The sequence below is a fragment of the Dromaius novaehollandiae genome, chromosome 2 (assembly GCF_036370855.1).
Source record: "Dromaius novaehollandiae isolate bDroNov1 chromosome 2, bDroNov1.hap1, whole genome shotgun sequence".
Lineage (NCBI taxonomy): Eukaryota > Metazoa > Chordata > Aves > Casuariiformes > Dromaiidae > Dromaius > Dromaius novaehollandiae.
This window is the reverse complement of record NC_088099.1, coordinates 62,846,441-62,856,930: the sequence shown is the minus strand read 5'-3', so window position 1 is coordinate 62,856,930 and position 10,490 is coordinate 62,846,441. Positions and strand designations below refer to the sequence as shown.

The 10,490-nt window shown below is 38.7% G+C and overlaps 1 long non-coding RNA gene across 1 annotated transcript; it reads left to right on the top strand.

The window, feature by feature from the left end:
• Positions 1-203: 203 nt before the first annotated feature.
• On the top strand, positions 204-8,671 carry LOC112997523 (uncharacterized). Its single transcript, XR_003262719.2, has 3 exons — positions 204-326; positions 3,879-3,996; positions 4,837-8,671. It is a non-coding gene; the product is annotated as an uncharacterized LOC112997523 (long non-coding RNA).
• Positions 8,672-10,490: the final 1,819 nt, after the last annotated feature.

Genomic DNA, 10,490 nt, shown 5'->3' with positions numbered 1-10,490 from the left:
ATTGTGATTATTTCTTCCTTCCTAGCATCAAGTAATATTTACCAACATTCAAGGCAAGCATTGTTGTTTTGTAAATAGTATGTCAGCTGGCTTATTAAGACTTCAGGTGCCATCAGGTGACTGACTTTGTTGTGATGATTGGCAGCTGTTCTTCATCTAGTTGATAAGCCCCTGCATGTGTAGCAGCAGCAGGTCAACAACAGCTTCACTGCTGTTGCTTGTCTTCTCATGTATGCTGTGTAGGTAGAGCTGTAGTTTTTTCTTCTGCATCTTTTCTTCTGTAGATGTAACCTTTTTTGGACTTTTTTCTCTCTTCCTCAGTACAGGTAAGATATGCCTTTTATGCCTAAAAGCATGCCTACTTTTTCATTGACTATAAGTCTGTTCACACATCTTAAAAAGAGTCAAGATAGATGAAAGATCTTTGTTTGCTTAATTTTAAAGGGTTGTTACTGTATTCCTTAAAATACTTTCTGTATATTTTATTTGTAGATGACTCTACTTCTCTTCAGTTCAAAGATGGTTATAATTTGACAAAAATAGGGAAATTGAAGTTGTCTATGACTTGAGGAAATGTGACTGTTTTTTAAGACTAGAATGGAGTTGTTGGTGTGAAGAACAAGGTTTTTTAAATTGTGGTTATGTTAAGTATAGGCATGCTGCTGTATGCAACCTGCTGTAGCACAAGTGGTGTGAAAGGTGAGAACTGCAGTTACTGCCTTACTCATTTTATTGTGGAAGAAACACAGTTTGGGAATCTCTAACAGATTTTACTCAGATGCTAAATGGAGCCTGAAAACCTGCTTACTGCAATATACAGCCTGTGCAAAGTTATCTCATATGGAGTAAGGCCAAGAAGGCCTGTGATGGTGTTCTGATACTTCCAGTTGCATAGCCACTTGGGCCATCAAGAGTAGTACAATTTATAGTGCAACGGATTATATGCTTGGCTTGGTTCTCAGTCTGGGTTAACCTTCCTGTGGAAGAAACTAGTTAAGTAGACCTTCCTGGAGAAAGGAGGAGCTTGTTCTTGTCCCTTGGGAGGCTATGCTAGTGGAGGGGAGGTTCAGAAGCCTGCAGGATATAGCATAGACCAGACTTACAAGAGGGAGCTCCTGCCTGCTATTTGTGCAGGAAAAACTGAGACTCTGCTGTGAAGAGAAGAGAGTGAACAGTCAGGACTTGAAAGTTAGGGAAATGCCTTCCTAGGGGTCAGAGAGGGCTGTGCTTAGTTTGCTGCAACTCAAAGAGATTGTATTAAGTGAAATGAGGCCTGGACTTGAGGATACTACAAACAGATTGATGTTTAATCCTTTTTTTTTCTTTTTTTTTTAATTTCTGTTTTCCTAGTCACTGAGTTTTTTTTCCACTTACATCAAAATAACCTATTCAATCATCTAATAAAACATGTCTTTTCTGAGATGGAAAACTGTCCAGTCTCTTTTGGGCAGCTTGCTGTAAGGGAAGGCTTAGACAGATTTGCCTTGAAGCTGTAGCTGAATTGGAGCCCCATCATGTGTAGTCAGTGTAGCTAATGAGCTGGCTATTAAGGGTTACAGTAATCTACTCATTGCATGGAAGAACTCTGGATCTCTGGTGTTTCTCCTGTCTTCAGTAAAGTGGAGCCCAGATCACTGAAATTTATATTGCATCTTGCATCTGGCCTCTACTCCCCCATACAATGGGACAAGTGGCCCTGTGAGACCTCACAGGGGATTTATGAATATAAATTCATTAAATAGTGGGATATGGAGTGCTATATTGACACGAGGATTGTTAAGAATTTAGTTGATAATGAGCTTCTCTTGGAGTTCATTTGAAATCTTAAAACTAAATTTTAGTCAGGTTCAGCAGTTATGTAGCTATAATTATGAAGTAATTAACATAAGTGATCTTTAAAAGATATGTGGTTGTAAAGATAAAGAAATCTTCTGACATGGTAGTTTTGTGAAACAAATGCTTGGTCAAAATAAGTTTTTAATGAAAGCTTTTAAAAAGACTTTTAAGCAAAAAGTCCAAATTTTGATTTAGTGACCAAATGACTGGCGTGTTGTGTTTTTGTTGTTGAAGTATGTGTGTGTGATGGACTGATGTGAGTGAAACTTCCTCTGATTGTGACCTTCTGGTGGCATAAGTAACAAGCAGTAGTTAAGGCCACTTACTGGCTAAATGGCAATACAGTACTTTGGGAGTAAACTGATGCATATATTAGCCTGGAGGAAAAGGTAAGAAAGACACGAAGCAAAGAGCTGTCTCCAGATTGACTCTTAAAAGTTCATTTGGATCCAGAACTGGGTGGCTTCTGGGAATTCTTGTGAGGAAATATCACTTCACACCAATATAAAAAGTCTAAGGGCATGCCTACCATCTTATCTAAAAGTGTAAGCACAGCGCAGGTAGGGCTATTTGAGCCTGTATTAATCTGGGTAGCAGTAGAAATGATTTCTGCAACAGTGTGCAAGCCTGCCTGGGCTTGCTAGTCTTACTGAGGATTCAGTTTCACAGACATCTTAAACCTATCTAATTGCTCTCTCCTGTTGCCAAGTCGTGATTCCAATTTTCCCCCAAACAAGTAGTTTCCTGTGTAATGGGGGAAGTAAGCCTTGCTATGTTATCAACCCAGGGAGAGGTTGAATGAGTAGTAGTACAGCAGGGGCAGGAATGAGTTCATGACTGAGATAGGTGAGGGTGGGTAGCATGAACAGGACTTCACCACCCCGCTTTAGTAGCAGTGAGTTGTTAAATTGTTCCTGCAAATTCTGAAGCTGCAGCCTTCAGAAGCTGAATTGTTCAGAAACTTGTGTTAGAACATCTTAAATAATATTGGGTGTTTTGGTTGGCTTGGGTATGCTTCCCCATGCTGTGGACACATTTCAGATTACACTACTTCTCAAACTTTAAATTGTACGTAGTTCTTCCTTTTCTGGGAGGGCATTTTCTAGGGCTGGGGAGTAAGAACTGATAGTTACTACTAGCTACAGGTGTAAGCAGTTTTCATTGTATATTGGCTCCCTAGATATGAGCTGGGTAGCAACAGAGATCAAGGAACTAACCCTAGAGAGAAAAAGACTCTCAGAGTAGCAGGTAAGAAATATTTCACTTAGTAATCTCACCATCTACTGTTTTGTGTTCATTTATTACATAACACATAAAAAATATGAAGATTACTATGACAGTGTTATGAAATCTGTAATTATAATGGGTCATGAACAAGAGGGAAAAATAAGAAAATACAGGTTTAAATGAGAACTCAAGGTTTACACTGAAGATTGCTGACACAGAGCCAATTTTATGAGAAGAATTCTTACCTAACTTAAGTTAGAGACTAATTTTGAGAGAAGGTGTTGGGTTATGTATAAACATGTCCTTTTGGTGCACTCGTTTCTGAGGAAGAAACCTGGACACATCCACTTCAAAGCTCTGGCCAGCTTGGAGCCTGACTGCACGGAGGCAAACGGTAGCTGTTGCTAATGAGAAGATGCCTTGTTCTGTACAAAACGAATGCATACGGCAGATGGCTCTTCTGGCCAGATGGCTTTCTGACCTCTGCCTCTGAAAGCCATCAGCCCACAACCTCCTCCTGAATCTTCTCACCTCTGGTATTTCCCAGTTATATTATTTCCCTTACTGAAGCCAAGGTGGCATATACCATATCTAATTTTTACTCCTGTTTTGCTGACTGTCTATACTTTTATCCTAGGCTAGTTCTAAAATTATCTTATTATACTAGATGAGTTAAGCACAAAACTATCATTTAATCTTGGAATTGAGTTGTTATTAATTAAATGCAATTTTCTGGTTTTCTGCAGTCAGTAATTAGACTAGCTTACCAGTTTTAACAGTTCTTAACTATCCTTTTGTCCTATTAAAATCCACAGTTTCTCAAGATGTGAGGAATACTGGATTACAGTATATTCATACCCTGACAGAAAATGGGCTAGGATCCTGCCAGTGCCTGGAACTGAGTAAAGCTACTGCCTGGAATATAATCCTGAGGTGGGATGGCAATTTTCTAAACCCAAGCACAGGAATCCTAATATGGGGGTGTGGGCTGTGACATTTATTTATTTATTTATTTTTTCTGCAAAGAGATAGTCAGCTCTAGATAACACCATAGTGTTTTGTGCTCAGATTCAGCTATACTGAAAGTGATCAAGAGAGGGAAAAAGTGAGGAGAATTTTTTTTAAATGCTGCCAGTCTTCCCACAGAAAATGAAGATAGTTGGTTTAAGAAGACAGACAGATAGTAATGCACATGAAGAACTGACTCCTTGTCATGCCTTTAAAGAAAGTGTCCCTTGAAACAGCAAACATCTTAGATATCCAATGTAAATTAAAACATAGCCCAATGGAAAAAACCCTAGACATTTTTCCAGTTAATTTTTTCTGGGCCAAAATGTTTTGATTTTTTTAATGCAAATATTCTTTTTAAATTCTCTGTTCAAAATAATTATTCTTTCTCCAAACTGGCCAAGTTGCTGCAGGAGCAGTTATTAATGAGAGACAACTAACTCCTTAATGTCAGAGCTTTAGAAGGCTACTTAAGATATAGGGGGAAAAAATCAAAAATCTTCAAAAAAGGCAAAATGAACATTTATCTCTTTGTCCATAATTCCTGCTTGCTTAGCAAAATTATACTAAGCTTTTGGTGCCATCCATATCTCTCCTAACAACTATACTGGCAATATTTTTATACCTTCCCTTTTCATTTTTTTTATTTTTATTTTTTCTTTCTCTCCCACCCCTTCCCCTCTTCCCCCTCTGCTTACCCTTGATATTTCTACAGTGTGCAGTCTTTGGTGACCTTGAAGTTTGTTTTTATCCTTTTCCACATAGGAAAACCTGATGTGTGGCTGTAATCTGCCTGCGCTCCACCTGGCCCATGGCAACCTCACCTTCCCTGGCAGAGAACCACTGCAGAAGCCCCCTCCTTCGGGGTATTCCGGGGCTTAAATGAGTTTCCTCCAGGACTTACTTTCTCTTGCTTGGGCTGCAAGTTGGCTCCAAATCCCCTTTATATAGGGTTTTTGGATGGGAAGAGGGCTGGCAAATATAATATGACCCAATTAAATAAGAACATTGAGTGCTCTGGCAAGAATTTGGTAAGGAGTAAGTTTCCAGGTTCACACAGCTCTGATTACTGCCACACAGTTGGTGTATGTGCAAAACAAGAAGGAAATGTAAGCAAAAGCAAACTGCGGCAGCAGGGTGATTTTCATGTAAGCTGAACTTTGCTTTGGTTATACAAGCAGATCTTTTGTCGGTGCTCCTGCCCTCTCTCCCTTCCCTCGGATGTTCGTCTTTGGATTGCTGTAAACTAGTCTCTGAAAAAGACTTTTTCCAAGTACAATTATCCTAAAATTAACAGGCTGATAAACACTTTGCTTCAAACTCCTCGGAATGTATCTCCTTTGTCAAAGCAGGAAGCTTTGGAAAATGTCCAAACCTCAAACAGACTATGAGACACTAGCAGTCTCAGGGATGCAGCTACAGTGCTTCTCAGATTGGTGGCTTAAATCCATTAGACATGCTTAGACATCTGCTTGTTTTAATAACCCTCTCACCCTTTTTCATGAGGCTCGAAGTCCATTAGTAATGGTCAAAATGTGGCTTGAGAAACCCATTCCACATCTGTTCAAGCCAGACAGCTGAAAGATGAACGGCAGATATGCTCTGTACTCTTTCTAAAGAAATTAGTTAAGCAATCCAAACCTAAACGATCAAGCATTTTAAAAATCTCAACCAGCAATTGGCACTTGCTTGTGTTTTTTCTATATACTTGCCTATGTAGATGCTGCACTGCCAACACAGGACTCATTGCCATGTAGAACTATTGGTCTCACCTTGCTAAAAGGTGAAGAGGTATAATAAATCATCATCTTTTCCATTCCAGATCTTCTAATTGGAGTTTTATAAGTGCTCCATCATTTCTAATAAACACACGCTTCTGTGGTGATTATTTCCAACAGGCTGAGAAGCTGCATTAAAGTTAGGTCAGACAAATACTATGGTGAATCTTCTTCAACAGATATAGCATAGAGCTGAGTGGTAGTCAAAGTAAATCATTGCAATTAGAAGATGATGGGAAATTTAGTCGGAGTTCTCAAAACTTAGCCAAAACTTACTCTTATTGAAGAAAGAGACATAGGAAAAAGCCTGGGGATAAAACTGACACAGTGAACTTGGAAGGATAAATAAACTAACACAGAGATTATAATTTTTTGCAATTGCTGCAACTTTCAGTGTTTATCTACCATTGCAGAAGCAATGAATATTCGTATGATGCATATTTGGCAAGGTAGACTGTCAAAACACAGTTGCAGAAATGCACAAAGAATGTCCATAAATAGCAAATGTGCTTGATTAAAAAGCTTCAATTTGAAGGCAGCTGTTGCAAACTTCTATAAAATGTAAAGGTTTGTATGCATATAGCACAATTCACATGGATATAAATAACTGGGTGATGTCTCAGAGTCACTGGGGTAATGGTAGAAGAATCTAGGTTGGACACAACCTTTGTTATCTTTGGCTATGCAGAATAGGACTAGGATCCTTCTCCTGTACCAGATCTTGGTCAGATGGTTTGGCTGTCAAGCCAGTTCTACAGCTGATACCTAGCAGATTTTTGGGGGGCTGGCTTCTTTAGTCATAGTACTTGAAAAACCTACAGTAGTAAAATTTAGCTCTGCATTCAACATTATTTTCGTAGAGTCATAGGAACTTCACATTCTTTAGAAATGGTTTTAGATAAAATAAGTTATATTTTTTTTCTTCTTTGATATGAAATAGTTGAATTGGAAGCTATTGGTTTAAAGTTGGAGGTGTGTGGACATGTAGCAGGGGTTAACATGTTTGTAATTAGTCACATTAGTCACAAATGGGCCATTTTTGGGACAAATACATCTCTGACTTTGCTCCTGAATGGCAAGACCTTTTTCAGTTTCCTTTTTATTGCCAGTGGTAGAGAGTTGGAGCCTGTTACTGAAGAGGATTGTGCTGGTGGCAATTCAATTTACTGACATACGACATTACCTTTTCTCCCCCTCCTCCTACTGCAAAACCCTAACATCTTTCTTCTATGTCTTCCTTCGAAATATATCTCTGAATCTTCAAAAATATCTTAATTCTGTACCACTGACAGTGAAAGCAACATCTGAGTTTTGGTGTGGACACTTGTCTGACTGGTGGCCAGTCAGCTGCCCAGGAACCGTATTTTCTCTGATTAGCCATCCAGCATCTCCTTTCTGGCCACTGGGTAGAACAAACAGCCCTACTACCTTTTTGCTGCTTTGTAGGTTCAGGAAAGTGTGCATTGCTTCTCAGCTGCTAACAAACCCAGGTAGCCTTCTGCTGGCTTTTGCTAATCTTTAGCTAAGTCTTCCTTAAAAGACGGTTATCATTGTTCCACACTAAAGGTAGGCAAAGAATAAAATTCATTAGCTCAGTGTGTTACCTCCCTCTCAATGATCAGATCTTATATAGATCATATTATTGTGGCAGAATCTTTATTTCTGGTTTTCTTGTCTTGACTTAATTCCACTAAGAACAGATACAAATGATGCTACTTCACTTTAGAAGAGACCTGTATTCTAGGTATGATTTGGTCTGCTTGTTGTGTCATCAGTTTCATCTCTCTCAGCTTCCAGAAGTTGAACCTATTCTACCTCTGTAACCCCTTGAAGCCCACTAGGATTAGCTTTGGTCTTTGGAAAGACCTAATGGTATGCTGTTCAATAATAGCATATTCTTCTGTCTTGGTACTGCCTGTATACAAGGTCTACTTTCTCCCTTTGTGACTGTATCAGCTGCTCCTGTTCCTCTTGAGAAGAGAACCCATACAGAAGAGAGATCTGGGCGCTGATCTCTGCAGTATTTGAGGAACAGAAAAAAGCTTCACTTCTGATAGCATTCTTGGCCAAGAATACAAGCAGGTAGTTTTTCTTGGGACATCCACCTGCCTGGATTTGGTCTCTTTCTTCTTCTTCTTCTTCTTCTTCTTTCTGCTATTAAGGTCTGAGATGAAAAAGAAGAGAAGTAACAACAGATAGGACAAGAAGGGTTCAGCCCATTTGATATATTTGGTTTACTTGCTGCATCCCTGAGGGCAAAACCTTTGAAGCTCGTCATCAGGAATACTGAGGCTGCTGAAATCCAAGACATCTTCAAAGCCACAATCTTCAACGGTGGCTTGTAAGGCTGTGTTACTGTATTGGCTGTGCCATTCACCATGAGTAGTGATGGACTGCTCTAAAGAAATCTGAAATTATTCACTGGGCAGACAAACTCCTTGATGGACTCTAAGACCAACTCGCACTTATTAGGAATCTACATCTGTACTGAATAACATAATTTCATTGCAATAGAACTGTTTAAACTGATCTATCTTGAAAGTAGGAATGGAAGAAGAAGAAGGGATAATGATCTGATTTCAGCACTTCTAAAACATCTGGCCTGCAGGATAGCTCCCACCTACAAATGCTCATACCGGTTCAGAACACAAGTCTGTGTAGCCTGAGATTCTGCCTCTGCTGGTCACTGGCAGTAGGTGCTTAGGGAAAGCTTAAAGGTCAGCGTGAATAGAATAATGCTCCCTGGTATAGCCTGCCAGCTATTCATGCTGGGGTTTAAGGTATCTTGATGCTGAAGGCTGCATCTGTACCTTTGTGTTCAATAGCCTTTCATAAGCTTAATGGTGAATTTATTCCCTGCCTTCCCCCCCCCCCCCCCCCCCCCAAGTCCCTAAGTGCTGGTTATTCACGATATTCAGTGGCAGTAAATTCAGCAGTTTAGTTACTCATTAAAAAAAAAAAAAAAAAAAAGATTTGTTCTTCTGTAAGAATATCTGATACTTTTATGCAATAATATTTAGTTATGAGAAGGAGTGAACTGTGTAGACATCTCTACTATTCACACTTCTACAAACCTCGTAGCTTTCGTCACCTCTCTTTCTTTTGGTCATATCTGTCTCCTTTCTAGCTGTACTATACCCTCTTTGAGATATGAGAAGGGGCTATAACTAGTTAGGTGAAAAATCAGCTATTGCAGAATAAGTATTTTTTCTGTTAGTATCTTTTGTTTATGCAAGGTACTAGAATAGTACTTAACTGCTTTGGATATGAATGCTGCTATGGTGATAATATGATGACATGGTGACATTTTTTGTGATGGTATAATCGGTGAAGACTTGCAATGTTTTAAATGAATAACTCATGCATTAAAACTATTCTTAGTAGTTTACTGACAGAGGAAAAAAAATTTGGTAGACATCTAGAAAGTACTGAGCAGCTAGTAATGTCCACTGAGGACAGCTGGATGCCTAAAAGTGGACTTAAAAGTTTAATATTAAATATTTTCCTCCTTTAAAAATTCCACCATAGAACTTTTTTGTTTATTTGTTTGGCTTAGAGCAGAAATTGTGAAGGGATTTGTTGCAAGGAAATGCATTAAGTTCACTTTTAATAAGTGTCTTTAAGCAAAATATATAAGCACAAACTTAAGATTAATTACATGTGTCCAAGTTTAAGCATGGGAGAAACATACAGGACTCATTCTTAAAAACAGATGTCTTTAAGCTTTTTTGAATCAAATTACTTAATGGTGATCTGTAATGAGTGAATTTCAGATCTTGACTATTAACACTATTCCCCAGTACCTCCCTCCTTGTCAACCTCTGCCAAGCTCTGATATGCTTTGTAAGAATCTTCAAATACCTTTCATGAAACCTCAGCTCTGTAAGTGACTGCACATGCTGGAAATCTTATGAAAGCAGGATTTTTCTTCAAATATTCTGTGTTGTACTCTTGCTTTAATTTCATTACAGCTGGGGGTTAGGAAGTAAAGTGACAGGCAAAAATACGTAACAATAAGCGGTATGGATCCATTTTGCCAGAGTGGTTTGGAATCCCAGTCTATTTGAGACCAAAAGGTTTGATCTAGATTTGTGATGTAGGCTATAGAATTGAAATAGATCACTGGAAGGAAAAGTTAAAAGCTAAGTTAAGAAGGCATATTGACTTTTCCCTCTGTTTTGATGTTAGTTTCCTGGTTCATGTGTTTCTCTAAAATTTTTGTGTGTGTTGATGCTGTAAACACTGCAGCTAAATTTAGTTTTATACTGGTTCATTTTACATGGGTTCTTTCCCTATTGAGAAATAGAGCAGCCAAATTTGGGTTCTGATTTGAATCATCTCCAGGGAAGTCTATCTTTCATCTCTGCATAAAGAAGCTTAGGGAAACAAGCTGTCCTAAATTAGCTGTAAATAGGCAATTAATGCTCCTCAAACTTGTTTTATGTGGCTGTTAGCCCAACGGTCTTGTGAAAGTGCATGTCTTTGTACATTAAAGAATTAGAACATTTTGTCTCTTTATTTGGAAATGACTGAGAACGGGGAGGAAATAAAGATTTATGTGTATTTTCGACCTTGTTCTTTATTTCTATTCTTACTTTCACTGTGGCAGCCTTTAGGAAAACACATCATTGGGGTAGGGGT